The following is a 13,676-nucleotide window of genomic DNA, read 5'->3' as shown; positions in this document are numbered from 1 at the left end:
AGTGAAAGCACCTAGGCCTGCAGCTTTCTTTTTGAGGGGAAATGTTTAATTATAAACTTGATTTCCTTGTTAAAGGGCTATCAAATTATCTGTTTCATATTGTGCAAATTGGATTTAGGTTTTTTGAGACAAAATGGGTCCATTTCATCTAAGTTGTCAAATTAGTGTTTTTGGAGTTGTCTGAGGTATTGCCTTACTAGGCATTTGATGTCTTCAAGATCTGCAGAGAGATCTCCCATTTCATTTCTGATATTTGTTATTTGTGTCTTCTCTCTTTTTACTTTGCTATAGCTTTGTCAGTTTTATTCATATTTTCAAGAAACAGCTTTTTGTTTCATTGATCTTTTATATTGTTTTTCTGTTTTTAATTTCACTGATACAGGCTCTTGTTTTATTGCTTTCTTCTTTCTACTCGCTTTGGATTTATTTTGCTCTTTTATGGATACTGAAGTAGAAGCTTAGATTTTTGATTTGAGACTTTTTCCTCTTTTTCTAATGTAATCATTTAGTGCCACAAATTTACCTCTTGAAATTTCTTTAGCTAAATTCTAAAAATTTTTATATATTGTATTTTCATTTTTGTTCAGTTCAGTGCATGTTTTTATTTCCTTCACGACTTCTTCTTAGTCCCATGGAATTTTTAGGCATGTATTGTTTAGTTTCAAAGTGTTTGGGGGTTTTCCTGTTAATTTTCCATCATCAATTTCAAGTTTTATACTATTGTGGTCAAAGAATACAATCTGTATGATATCAATATTTTTAAATTTGTTGATATTTGTTGAGTAACTCTGAATAGTGTGTCTCTTGCTATGGGTACTTGAAAAAAAGTGTCTTCTTCTGCTGTTGGGTGGAGTGTTCTGTAGATGTTAACTAGATCCTGTTGGTTCACAATACTGTTGAGTTCTTCTATAGTCTTACTGACTTTATGTCTAATTATTGCATCAGTTGTTGAGAAATGGATGTTGAAGTATCTAACAATAATTGTGAATTTGCCTATTATTACTTTGTCTTATTCCTTTTTCTTTACATATTTTACACTTTTGTTGTGTGGTGCACACACATTTAGATTGTTTGGTGGGTCGATGCATTTGTCATTGTGTAATGTCGCTCTCCATTCCTTGTAATTTCTTTGCTCTGAATTCTAAATTACTTGATATTAATATAGCCACTCCTCCTTTATTTTCCTGAATGCTTGCATATATTTTTCATCCTTTTACTTTTGACTTATGTGTATAAATATATTTGAAGTGAGTTTTCTGTAGAAAACTCATGTAGTTGGTCTTGTTTTCTATCCATTCTGCTGATCTTTGTCTTTTAATTGATGCATTAGTGTAAATGATCTAAATGCACCAACTGAAAGTTAGAGAGGAATACTATATAAACTGTAATGTAATCATTGATATATCAAGGCTTGTCTGCCAATTTATTCTGTTTTCTGTTGATTTTTCTGGTCTTTTTATTTCTCTCTTTTATTTTTTTTTTAGTCTTCCTGTATGTTAATTGAGCATATTTTAGAATTCCGTTTTGATTCATGTCTAGTGTTTTTGAGCGTATTTCTTCTGATAAAAGTTTTAGTGGTTACCGTAAGTATTACATTAGAATCTACTGGTATTAACATTTTACCAGTTTGAATGAAGTGTATAAACTTTACATTCTCTATGTTTCTTTATCCTCCCCAACTTGTAATTGTCTTAAATATTTCCTCTACACAAATTGACAACTGCATTACACAGTGTTATAATTTTTTTTCAACTGTCAAGTATAAATTAGAAAACTGAAGAGGAGAAAATAAGTCTATTGTAGTTATCCAATTTTTGTTGTATGTTTTTTCTTCATTTCTTCTTTTTTTTTTTTTTTAACAAAACAGAAGCATGTTTTATTTCAATCCTGTTGAGGGAGAGGGATGGAAAACACAAAATAAGAGGAGGGGTCTGTTTATATAATACACACATCAGGATCAACTACAATGAATAATACCCATTCCACCTTTCCCCCACCAACTCCTATGGGGGTTCCAAGGCCAGCTGAGAATAGATGGGACAAGAATTAAGACACTTTGGCACAGTAACATGGCCAATGCACCCAAAGATGGAGAGAAGAGAATTTCCCAGGGAGCAAGGTCCTGGGCCTCAGCTGCTTCCCCAGTGGAGGGGGAATGAGAAAACTTTGGCTCAGCAGGAAGGCAGTTGTCAAAAATCAGGGTTACCTTAACTGCACTCTCCAGATCATAGACTACGGGCTGAACAGAGTTAAGATGTCTATCCAGTCCATCCTGTTCTCTGCTTTCTTTAAGATCACTTCTCTTCAGGCTTGCGATTATTAAGGGTTTGCCTGCTTCTCCTCTTCATCTTGGAAGGCAGGGGGAGTAAGTGCTTATTCTGCCCTTCCTATATCTAGGCTACTTAATTACTATTTTCTTGGCTCTAAAAAGACAGAAGCCAACTAATAAGTCCGGCTTTCTTGGTGAAAGTCGGCTTGAAAGAGCCCTTGTGTTGACAAAACTGCCTCTGCAAAGTGTTTTTTTTTTTTTTTTTTTTTTTTTTTTTTTTTTTTTTTTTTTGAGCCTGCCCCTTATAGACCCTCCCTAAACTTGTTCAGACACCTCAGTTGTGTGAGATGTGGGCAGAAAAGACTTGGTCCCTCTCCAGAGTTGGATTAAGCAATCCCATCTTTGATTGGAGATGGGGATTAGAAAGCAGGTGCTAGCAGGGGAAAGGACTGGCAAAAGCAAGGCAGTTTACACTTGGTTGCAGATTCAAGCCTGTGGATTGTGAAGAGCCACCTAAGCTCCAGAGAAGAGGAAATCTCTGACACGGTAAGAACAAGTGAATATTTTAGCGGCAACCCTGTGATTCCCATAGACCAAAAGAGAATGTGTTACCAAAAAAAAAAAAAAAAAAGACTGAGTGAGCAGAATCCAGCCCTCCATCTTCAACCATCTTCAATTTGAATAAAATTAACTCATACAGCTAATACTGCTCAAGTACAATCATGAAGACAGATGGAACTGCTGAAATTCACACTAAAACAAAGAATAGGATCAAGTGGACTGTCACCTTAATCCCAAGCACCTCCCATTTAGAGTTATTGAGAAAGTATCTTTGAAAACTTGGATTGAAGGTGAGGTCTACCACCACGCCTTGTCCCGCAATACAATACCCTTCCAAGACAGCCTGATGAATTAAGACATCTGTTTTAATTTTAGTAGAAGGGAAGTTTAAAAAGGGAAAGCACTGAGATTTGGGAAAACTAGCAGCTAAAGCCAGAAACTAGGTTAAGGTCCTTGTGGCATTCCAGACTGGGAGTAGAATGGGAGAAGGAAAATAGGTGGTAGGTTCCTGCTGTCCTTTGGTTTTACATCTTTCCCCTGCCCTCCCATTTCTCCCAACAGCTTGATGGAGCTATTGGCCTGCCAGAGGGGATGTAATGCCCAGACCAACTTTTTATTGAGCTTTTGCAGCTAACAGGCTTGTAAACAGTGCCAATTGACAAAGTTTTGCTGAATATTACAGCTTGTGCCCACTCAACACACCTCTCTCTGAGATTAAAAACAAAAAAACCAAAGTAAACAAACATCGAGAAAGAATGAAGAGACACATCTTGAGTCTTCCAGGAAGGTAAAATAAAAAAAATGCCACATAGGCCGGGCGCGGTGGCTCAAGCCTGTAATCCCAGCACTTTGGGAGGCCGAGACGGGAGGATCACGAGGTCAGGAGATCGAGACCATCCTGGCTAACATGGTGAAACTCTGTCTCTACTAAAAAATACAAAAAACTAGCTGGGCGAGGTGGCGGGCCAGCTACACGGGATGCTGAGGTAGGAGAATGGCGTAAACCTGGGAGGCGGAGCTTGCAGTGAGCTGAGATCAGGCCACTGCACTCCAGCCTGGGTGACAGAGCAAGACTCCGTCTCAAAAAAAAAAAGAAAAGCCACATGGCTTGGTCCCTGGCGTTCACCATGCCTACAGTGCTGCTGCTATCACCACTGTCTCCCCTCCCTGCCGGTGGTTAGGTAGAGGTAGAGAAGAAGGGTCATTTTGGACATGCTGCAAATACAGCATTTGCTGGTGTTGACACCCTCCTGGGGCTGTGGTGGCAAAATGCTGTGTCAGGAGCCCATTTCCTGGGAGTACCAGAGGGAGCCCAGGTCCTCAAGACAGCCTGAGATGGCAGCCCATGCACCTCAGCAGGGGTACCTTGCCTCTTTTCTCCAGTGCGGTTCAGCATTGAGGTTGTCTATTGCCAGTCAGTGATAAAATCTGAGCTGTTTTTCTCGTAGGTTCCCCCCTCCTTTCCCCAATTTGGGGGAGTGGTGGGAGGGAACAGGGAAGGATCACTGAGGGGGCAGGGGCATACCCCTGGGATCGGTGACCTGGCCCTCTTGCAGGTTCCTCACCAGTTGTGCAAGCCAGCATTTTGTGGTGGTGTCATCTTTTAGCACCTGGGTGAAGGTTGTGTCTTTCAGCTGGTCAGGGAGGCACTGCCTGAGTGCTTCACGTGCCCTGGGGTTATCTGAAAGTCGAAAGTAACATTTCACTACATGCTTCAGCAGACGGGCAGAAGGCTCTTTGGATAGCTGCAGGACCATCTTACCCAAGATCATGGCAACATGGGAGAAACGCTCATACGTCTGACATATATAAGCCAAACTGTGTCATCTAACAAGATCTTCTGGAGGATGAATGTGGCAACTGTTTTAGAAAGTTCACTTCCAGGACGGGCGCGGTGGCTCAAGCCTGTAATCCCAGCACTTTGGGAGGCCGAGACGGGCGGATCACGAGGTCAGGAGATCAAGACCATCCTGGCTAACACGGTGAAACCCTGTCTCTACTAAAAAAAAAATACCAAAAATTAGCCGGGAGAGGTGGCGGGCGCCTGTAGTCCCAGCTACTCGGGGAGGCTGAGGTGAGAGAATGGCGTAAACCCGGGAGGCGGAGCTTGCAGTGAGCTGAGATCTGGCCACTGCACTGCAGCCTGGGCGACACAGCGAGACTCTGTCTCAAAAAAAAAAAAAAAAAAAAAAGTGTCCCGACCTGCAGGACAGTCGAACAGACCCTGGAAGGGGGAGTGGGAATGGAGGAGACAAGAAAACACGAGAAATGGAGACAAGACAAATAGCCTGATCAAGTCTCGTTTATTGAGTGTAGGGTCATGCCTTATATAGGCTGGCAGGGGAAGAGGTTGGGCCAGGGCGGTGACGGAGGGGGGGGGGAGGGTGGGCCGGTCTTCTCAAATTACAATCGCGCATGCGCCGTGGGTTTGTACTGTTCCCGGGCGCGGGATCGCACCTGCGCCCTGGGCTGCATATCTTCCTGGGCGGGAAAATGTTTGCACGCGCGCGGGAAAGGCTGGCGCGCACGGGAACAGTTTTGGTGCGCGCGGGAGAAACTTAGGCGTGCACGGGAAAAGCTTTGGGCGCGCACGCGGGAAGGGTTTGTAAATAAAGAACCCGGGAATGTGCCCTCTTGTCTCCGCTTTGCAGAGATCAAGCAACAGAGGTCGACTAATTCCGGGCCTCATGGCTCCGGACAGGTCCCCCTTTTTTATATATAATTATGGCTAGAAGATTGTCTCTCGGGAACTGTGCCTGTCTTAGGTTGGAGTAATGCATCTCATCACTGGTACCCGTCATGGGATTAGGCAGTAGCTTATGACGGCCCTCCTGTCTTAGGTTAGTGAGAGATGATACTCTCTTACCCGTCATTGGCTGTCCAGTTCAGCGCACAGGGAAGGTGGTCATAATGGGTGTGAGTATGAACCACCGCGATCTTCTTGTTCTAGGCGATGATAATGGACCTGTATAGGCTTCGCTTGGATAGCCTCGACTTGTTGCTTAATGAATGTCATGAGCTTATTGAAGACCAAAGGTCCTATAGAGAGTAAGAGCAATAGGCAAAGCAGGGGGCCCAGGAATGGCATAAGATAGGGAAGGAGTCCATGGAACCCAGTCCAAAACGGGTTATCGGTTATTTCTTTTCGTCGTTTTTCTAGGTCTTCTTGTAGACGCCTGATTTTGTCCCTGACGATCCCGGATTTGTTGGCATAGAAACAGCACTTCTCCTGTAAAGCCAAGCAGATGCCTCCCTGTTCTGCAGTTAGTAAATCTAGGCCTCTTCTATTTTGGAGCACTACTTCTGCCAGAGAATCTACCTGATCTTGTAAATCTTGTATAGTACTCGAAATGGCCTGCATATCTGAGATCAGTTGGCGAGACAATTTGGTATATTGAGTAACAGAAACCCCTAGGCCTGTAGCCCCAGTTGCTACGGCAGTAGTTATGCCTAATCCTACAAGTAAGGGGATAAATTGTATTGCCCTTTTGTTTCTTCCTAAAAAGTGATCTATAGCTGGGATAGGCACAGGTTCATCTCCAGGGATAATGTCTATGTCAGGTAAAAGTGTGGCTAAGACACAGCGTCCTGTCCAGTTAGTAGGTAAATAGGTATAAGCCCTATTATTGCCACATATTTTTGACACAAGGTGGGACTGTTGGCCATACCTTGAGGTAACACTTTCCATTGGTATCGTTTCATTGGTTCTTTGAAATTTACAGATGGTAAGCTAAAGGCGAATCGTTTTTGGTCAGTAGGATGAAGGGGAATTGTAAAAAAGCAATCTTTAAGGTCTATGATAATTTTAAAATATCCTTGAGGGATTGCTACTGGAGAGGGTAGCCCTGGCTGTAAGGCGCCCATAATGACCATAGTAGCATTTACTGCTCTTAGATCTTGTAAGAGTCTCCAATTTCCAGATTTCTTTTTTATGACGAATATGGGGGTGTTCCAAGGAGAGTTGCTTTCTGTAATGTGTCCTGCCTCTAATTGTTCCCGCACTAACTGTTGGGCAGCGGCAAGCTTCTCATTGGTTAGTGGCCATTGATCAACCCAAACGGGTTCATCTGACTTCCAAGTCATTGGATCAGCAAATTTTTGGGGTGCAGGCATGTCAATGGCCACGGTTAAAAATTTCCAAGCCCCATTTTATCCAATTTTCCTATGGCTGGGATTGGCTGTAAAATGCCATCTTCTCTTTTTCCTAACCCTTTTCCAGGGTGGTAGCCATGAGCCAACATTTGTGCAGTGACTATATCATTTGGGCTACCCATCATGACTCTCATTTGGGAGAGAAGATCTCTACCCCAAAGGTTAACAGGCAAATCAGGGATAACAAATGGCTTAATGAGACCGGAATTACTTTCTTGATCTCTCCAGGTGAGATATTTGGAACTTTGTCTAGGGTTATTACTTTGCCCGATTCCTCGTAAATTTGTTAAGGTCTCTGAAGTGGGCCAACTGGAGGGCCAATCTTGTTGCTTAATAATTGTTACATCAGCCCCTGTGTCTATCAGTCCTGTAAATAACTTTCCGTCTAGCCACAAGGTGAGAGAGGGTTTTTGATTAGTAATGGGCTGTACCCAGTAGATGTCTGAGGATCCGAATCCTCCCTTTCCCCTTAGGGGCGATTGGACTTTATTAGCTGTTTTTAGCAATGGTAACAGGAGTAACTGTGCTATTCTATCCCCTTGAGGAATGATAATGATGTTGTCAATAGCCTTGGCCATGATTTTGATTTCTCCTATATAATCACTATCCACTATTCCTGGAAAGACCTGTAGGCCTTTCATGGTGACGCTGCTTTTCCCCAGGATTAATCCAAACATGTTTGAGGGTAGGGGCCCATATATACCCGTACTTAGGGCCTGGGGTCCCATTTCAGGGGTTAATACTGTGTGGGAGGTGGAACAGAGGTCCAATCCTGTGCTTCCTGGGGTTGCTCTACTAAGCTGTGAAACGGATTGTTGTTGGTTGGTACAAAACTGACCGCCCCATAAGCTTGTTTCGGGGCCTGGGGCCGGCCCCTCAATCCGTTTCCCTGTTGAGGTGTTAGGGGATTTCCTTGATTGTCAATTTTAGATTTACATTCGTTGGACCAATGTTTTCCTCTTTCACACCTAGGGCAGAGGCCTGGAGCTTTTGCCTCTAAGGTCTTAGCTAGCTCTCCCTTACAATCCCTAGCGAAGTGTCCCATTTTTCCGCACTTGAAGCACCCCTTGCTATTTTTATTTTTACTAGCGAGGAAGTCTTTTACGGTTTGTCCACTAAAGGCAGCAGCCATAGCCAAACCCTGTTGATATGAGGGCCCTATGTCTGAACAGAGGCGGATGTAACCTGTTAAGTCTGTTTTCTTTCTATAAGGTCTGATTGCTGCCTGACAAGCCGGGTTAGCATTTTCGTAAGCTAGCTGTTTTACATAATCCACCCCTGCCTCGGCATTTCCAAATATTCTGCTGGCTGTGGTTAAAAGTCTATGTACAAAGTCTGCAAAAGGCTCATCAGGTCCTTGTTTGACCCCCGTGAGCGAGGCTCCTGGATCCCCCTTAACAGGAAGTTTTCTCCAGGCTTTGGTAGCCGCTGCTTGGATTTGAGAAAACAGTCCAGGATCATACTGCATCTGAGCATCGGTTTCTGTGTAATTACCCGAGCCAGTTAGCATATCAAAATCCCAACCATTTCCGGCTTGTTGGTTTCTCTTGGCCGTATCTCTACAATTTTCATAAAATTCTGACTTCTAAATCAGATGGTCACCTCCGGAAAGAACTGCTCTAACTAAGGTATTCCAATCTATGGGAGTGAGCCAATTTTCGGCCACAGATTCAACTATGGCCAGGGTGTACGGGGCAGTAGCTCCGTATTGCGAGACAGCAGTTTTTAGTTCTTTTATTACAGTAAATTCAAACCCATTGTGGTGTCTCCAGGCTCGACCCTGTGCATCTGTAGTTTCCGTTACTGGAAAAACATCTCGAGGAGAGGAATCCTCCCTATCCCTACTACCAAGCGACCTTCCTTTTGGGACATGCTGTCCGGGTCTCTGAGGGTGAGAGGGTTTCTCTATTCCTTTAGGGTATTGAACGCTCTCACTTCCTGTCCTTAATTTCTGCAATCTAGTGATTAAAGACTGATGTAGTTCTTCGAGCTTTATTTGCTCTTCAAGCTGTGCAATTTTTTCTCTAAGCTCCTCTTTTGGGTCTATTACTGCCATAACTGCGGGGGCAGAAGCCTTATTATAGGGAGGGGGATAAGTAAGAGTTTGTGGCCAGTCAGAATTATAATATTTTGCTGCCCCTTCCTCTAAATTATCCCAGTTTACTTCTGAAGGGTTAAGGTTATTTTTACTTTTGCTTTCATTAGTTGTAGGTAAAACTGGGTATTTTTTGAACTTTTCCTTATTTGATGTTTCTATATTTGTTATTGAGGGGACCCCAGCCTCTTCCTCGTCGCTTTGTAGCGATATAAGGTCTATTTCTTTATTAGGTATGGGTTTTTCGAGGTCGGTTTGGGAGCTGCCTCTTAATATTTCCTCAGTCTGAGTAACCACCGCCATTACCTCAGGATCTTTTTCTTTTTCCTTTTTATCTATTATATCTCTGATTAGATTCCAATAAGAAAAAGCTGTCACCGGAACCTTTTCTGGTCCAAAAGTACTATAGTAATCTTGAAAACAGTCTCCCACTCTACGCCACCTCTTTATGTCAATGGTCCCCTCTTGTGGAAACCAAGGGCAGGTTTCTTTTACAAAATCAAAAAACTTAAACAAATCATTACTTTTAACCTTTACTCCTCGTGTTTTTAAAGCCTCTTTTAATTGCCCTACATAAATTTGATGCTGTCTTAATTCTTGTCCCATAATCAGACACTATTACTCACCTCTGGTTCCAACGCGGCAGGCTCCCGCAACGTCCGGAGGAATTTCTTTCCACTTTCACTTTCGGCCGACTTTAGTGCCTTCTTCCTCACTTTTTCCCCCGTGTCCAGGTCCCTGTTCGGGCGCCAGGTGTCCCAACCTGCAGGACAGTCGAACAGACCCTGGAAGGGGGAGTGGGAATGGAGGAGACAAGAAAACACGAGAAATGGAGACAAGACAAATAGCCTGATCAAGTCTCGTTTATTGAGTGTAGGGTCATGCCTTATATAGGCTGGCAGGGGAAGAGGTTGGGCCAGGGCGGTGACGGGGGGGCTGGTCTTCTCAAATTACAATCGCGCATGCGCCGTGGGTTTGTACTGTTCCCGGGCGCGGGATCGCACCTGTGCCCTGGGCTGCATATCTTCCTGGGCGGGAAAATGTTTGCGCGCGCACGGGAAAGGTTGGCGCGCGCGGGAAAGGTTGGCGCATGCGGGAACAGTTTTGGCGTGCGCGGGAGAAACTTAGGCGCGCACGGGAAAAGCTTTGGGCGCGCGCGGGAAGGGTTTGTAAATAAAGAACCCGGGAATGTGCCCTCTTGTCTCCGCTTTGCGGAGATCAAGCAACAGAGGTCGGCTAATTCCAGGCCTCATGGCTCCGGACAAAAAAGAAAGTTCACTTCCAGATTCCATAATTCGCAAACATAAAGGGATAAATTCTGTTGTCAATAAAAAGTTGATTACTTCTTGTTCATCTGTTTTCACCAGGGCCCCAAATAACTCCAAGGCTGGTGAGCCAAAGATACTCAAAGGGACATGTTTTGCTGACAGTTTGCAAAATGGGGTACAAAAAAAGTGGGATGTGTGCTGCAAGAAATGCTGACCTGGTTTCTGGATGTGATGCTACACATTGCAGTAATGCCAGGGCATTGCTAACTCTGTTAGACTGGTGTGCTGTCAAGGTTGGTGGGTTGAGAGATGGATAAATATTTACAATTTCCTGTAAAAGTGCTGCAATAGTACCAAATGAGTGCCACTGCATGGGTGCAAGGTCAGGAACAGATTCTAGCTGCTTAGCTCCAGCAAAGCATTTTCCCTTGTCTCAGGACTGGACAGCTCATTGATCCACTGATAGATCTTTTCTCTATCCACTTGTGCCAGTGCAGTAGGCACAGACGCAGCCGTCGCCAGGCTGTGCATGTTGTGAGCGGCTGCCGCTCTCCTTCCACAGCTGGACGCGTTCCACCTGCGTCCCCGCTTCAGCACCTCTGCCGCGGAAAATAATGAGCTGCCCTAGCCGCCATCCGCCTCCGGTTCGCTCCGCCCCTTCGCGGCCCTCTGACCTCTCACCCCTGACCCCACCCACACATCCTCTTCCCGCCTCCAGGCCCTCAGCCTAGTTAACAGTCCCAGAGTATGTCCTTTGCCCCTTAAGATTTAGGACCGGAAGGACGTCCGCGACCACTAGTCCCCACAACTCCTGGCTTTGAGCAGGTATTTCCAGACAGCGGCATGAACTCCGTCCGACCCTCCTCCAAAGGCCAGTGAACAGCAGGAAAAGATGGACAGTCCTGGGAAGACAACTATTCTCTTCATTTCTAATGTTCCAAGATTTCTTTTTTCAGAATTTACTTTCTGTTTAGACAACTTCCTTCAGCCATTTTTTAGGGTGGGTAGCTGTTGACAAATTCTCTTAGTTTTCATTCATCTCAGAATATTTTAATTTTTTCTTCATTCATGAATAATATTTTCACCCAATAGGAAATTTTGGGTTAATTCTTTTCTTTAAACACTTTAAAATGTTGTAATGCCTAAACTTTCTTCTAGCATATATGGTTTCTGATGAGAAATCTGCTGTCATTTGAATGGTTTTTTTCCCCTTTAGGGAATGTGTTTTTTCTCATTGGCTGTTATCACCGTGTTCCAGATTCCCTGGCCAGTTCGTCTTCTTCAATCTTCCTTTCACACCTTTCAGAGTCTTCTTATTTGTTTTTTGTTGTTGCTTTTGTTTGTTTGGTTTTTGGCTTTGGGTTTTTTTTTTGTTGTTGTTAAACAGGATCTGACTGTGATGCCTGGCTGGAGTGCAGTGGTGCATTCTCGGCTCACGGCAACCTCTGTCCCCCAGGCTCAAGTGATCTTCCCACCTCACCCTTATTTGGTCTTTATTTAATGTCCAGAGTTTTTAGTTGCACTGAGAGGGTGAAATAAGTAAAATCAAATCTACACTATTCTCCCCTAAGTGGGACCTCCTTAAAATTTTTGTTTAAAAAGTGAAAAAATAGTCCTCTACAGCCAAAATCAAATTCCCATCATATACTTATTACTTTTACTTATTAAATTTTACTTTTACTGAATATTGTGTGATTAGAGTTTGCCTACTGCTGAATATCTCTTAATTACAAATATAATACCTAGGAAAAAATAGCCTCTGTAAGGCCAGCATTGAAAATTATTCAGTGGTAATAAATATTACAATGCATGCAGTGCAAAGTACCTGGTATTAAAAGAAGTTGTGAGCACAACCAGCCTTTTAAGTCTATTGAGTTATCAGGCCAAATTATATTTAGCTATTTCTACTCTAACTAGACTATAGACTATAGATATTCTATTCCTTGTATTTCTGTATAAAACCCTGACTAATAAAGGTTTTGGTGCCAGCAGTGGTTCTAGAGGGGAACCAAATTTTAAGCATGAATATTCTGAATTGGTTTTCTAGAATTTCTGGAATTGGCTTTCTAATCTAATTAAAGTCCAGTAATAAAGAGAACAATGATCAATCATGGCATAACATGGCAATAGAGATATATAAAATATCTGAATTTGGTACTACCACTTATAAGAAGCAAAGAGCTGGCCAGGTGTGGTGGCTCATATCTATAATCGCAGTACTTGGAAGGCTGACGCAGGAGGATTGCTTGAGCCCAGGAGTTCAGGATCAGCCTGAGCAACACAGGAAGACCTTGTATCTATAAAAAATTAAAATTAGCCAGGAGGTGAGCATGGCACTGCACTCCAGCCCATGCAACAAAGCAAGATCCTATCAAAAAAAAGAAAGAAAGAAAAAGAAAGAAAGAAGCTGGCTGTCTACTTTAGAACATTTTTTAAAACTAACTAATAGAATAAGACTAGCTGGTTGCTCCTAATGTTGCTGGACCAAAAAAAAAAAGGAAAAAGGAAAAAAAAAGAGGATGCGCTCAGGGATTCAAATTCCTCAGTGAAGAGCTTTTAAAATGACCAGAAATCTCCTATGTTTGCTCTGAACAAAACCCTTATCTCCTTCAGCTACAGGGCTGAGCTTGCTGAAAATCAAACATGGGTCCTCTCCTATGACTGGCTAAATTACCATTCAAGATGAACTATCAGCCTCGCAGAGTGTCTACTGTTAAAATGAAGGTTGAATGGAAAGAATGAGATATTGTAAGTTGGGATGGGGACATGTGGGAAGACCCTAATGATGCTGGAGACAATAAGCTTCTAAATTTTGATGAGTCTTCTTTGACAGTGAAAGAGATCTCCTCACTCCCAGCAGTAGCAACCTTCCCACACCTTTTATTATCAGCCTTTCTATGCCTAGCTGAGTATTAACCTTGCATTGACTGAGAAAACTGTAATGGCCTCCCCTGAAGCAGTTGCCCTACAAGACAATGCTGATTCTCCTAGGGATCCACCTCCACCAAAGACCCACCTATTTGTTTCTAGACCTATAAATAGACTTGAGTTCCAGCAGGTCCCTAATGTAAGGTACAAAATGTGACCCATTAGAAGGTATATTACACTCCAAAAGAACTACCTGAGTTTTCTAATTTATACATATTACAATCTAGGAAACATGTGAGGGAATGGATTCTAAAGGTGTGGAATAACCATAGAAGGAACATAAATATGGATCAGGCTAAATATATTGATATCGGTTCACTAAGCAGAGATTTTGCATTTAAACTTGAGCTCAGGGAGCTAGAATGAACTCTAGCAGTACATTTGGTTGGTGGGCTGAAACGGA

At 43.1% G+C, this 13,676-nt stretch overlaps 1 pseudogene; it reads right to left on the bottom strand.

Moving 5' to 3' along the window:
• Positions 1-4,332: 4,332 nt before the first annotated feature.
• Positions 4,333-10,974, bottom strand: LOC104662326 (annotated as a pseudogene).
• Positions 10,975-13,676: the final 2,702 nt, after the last annotated feature.

The sequence above is a fragment of the Rhinopithecus roxellana genome, chromosome 2 (genome assembly GCF_007565055.1).
Source record: "Rhinopithecus roxellana isolate Shanxi Qingling chromosome 2, ASM756505v1, whole genome shotgun sequence".
Classification (NCBI taxonomy): Eukaryota; Metazoa; Chordata; class Mammalia; order Primates; family Cercopithecidae; genus Rhinopithecus; species Rhinopithecus roxellana.
The sequence above is the reverse complement of the archived record's forward strand: the minus strand, read 5'-3'. Positions and strand labels throughout refer to the sequence as shown.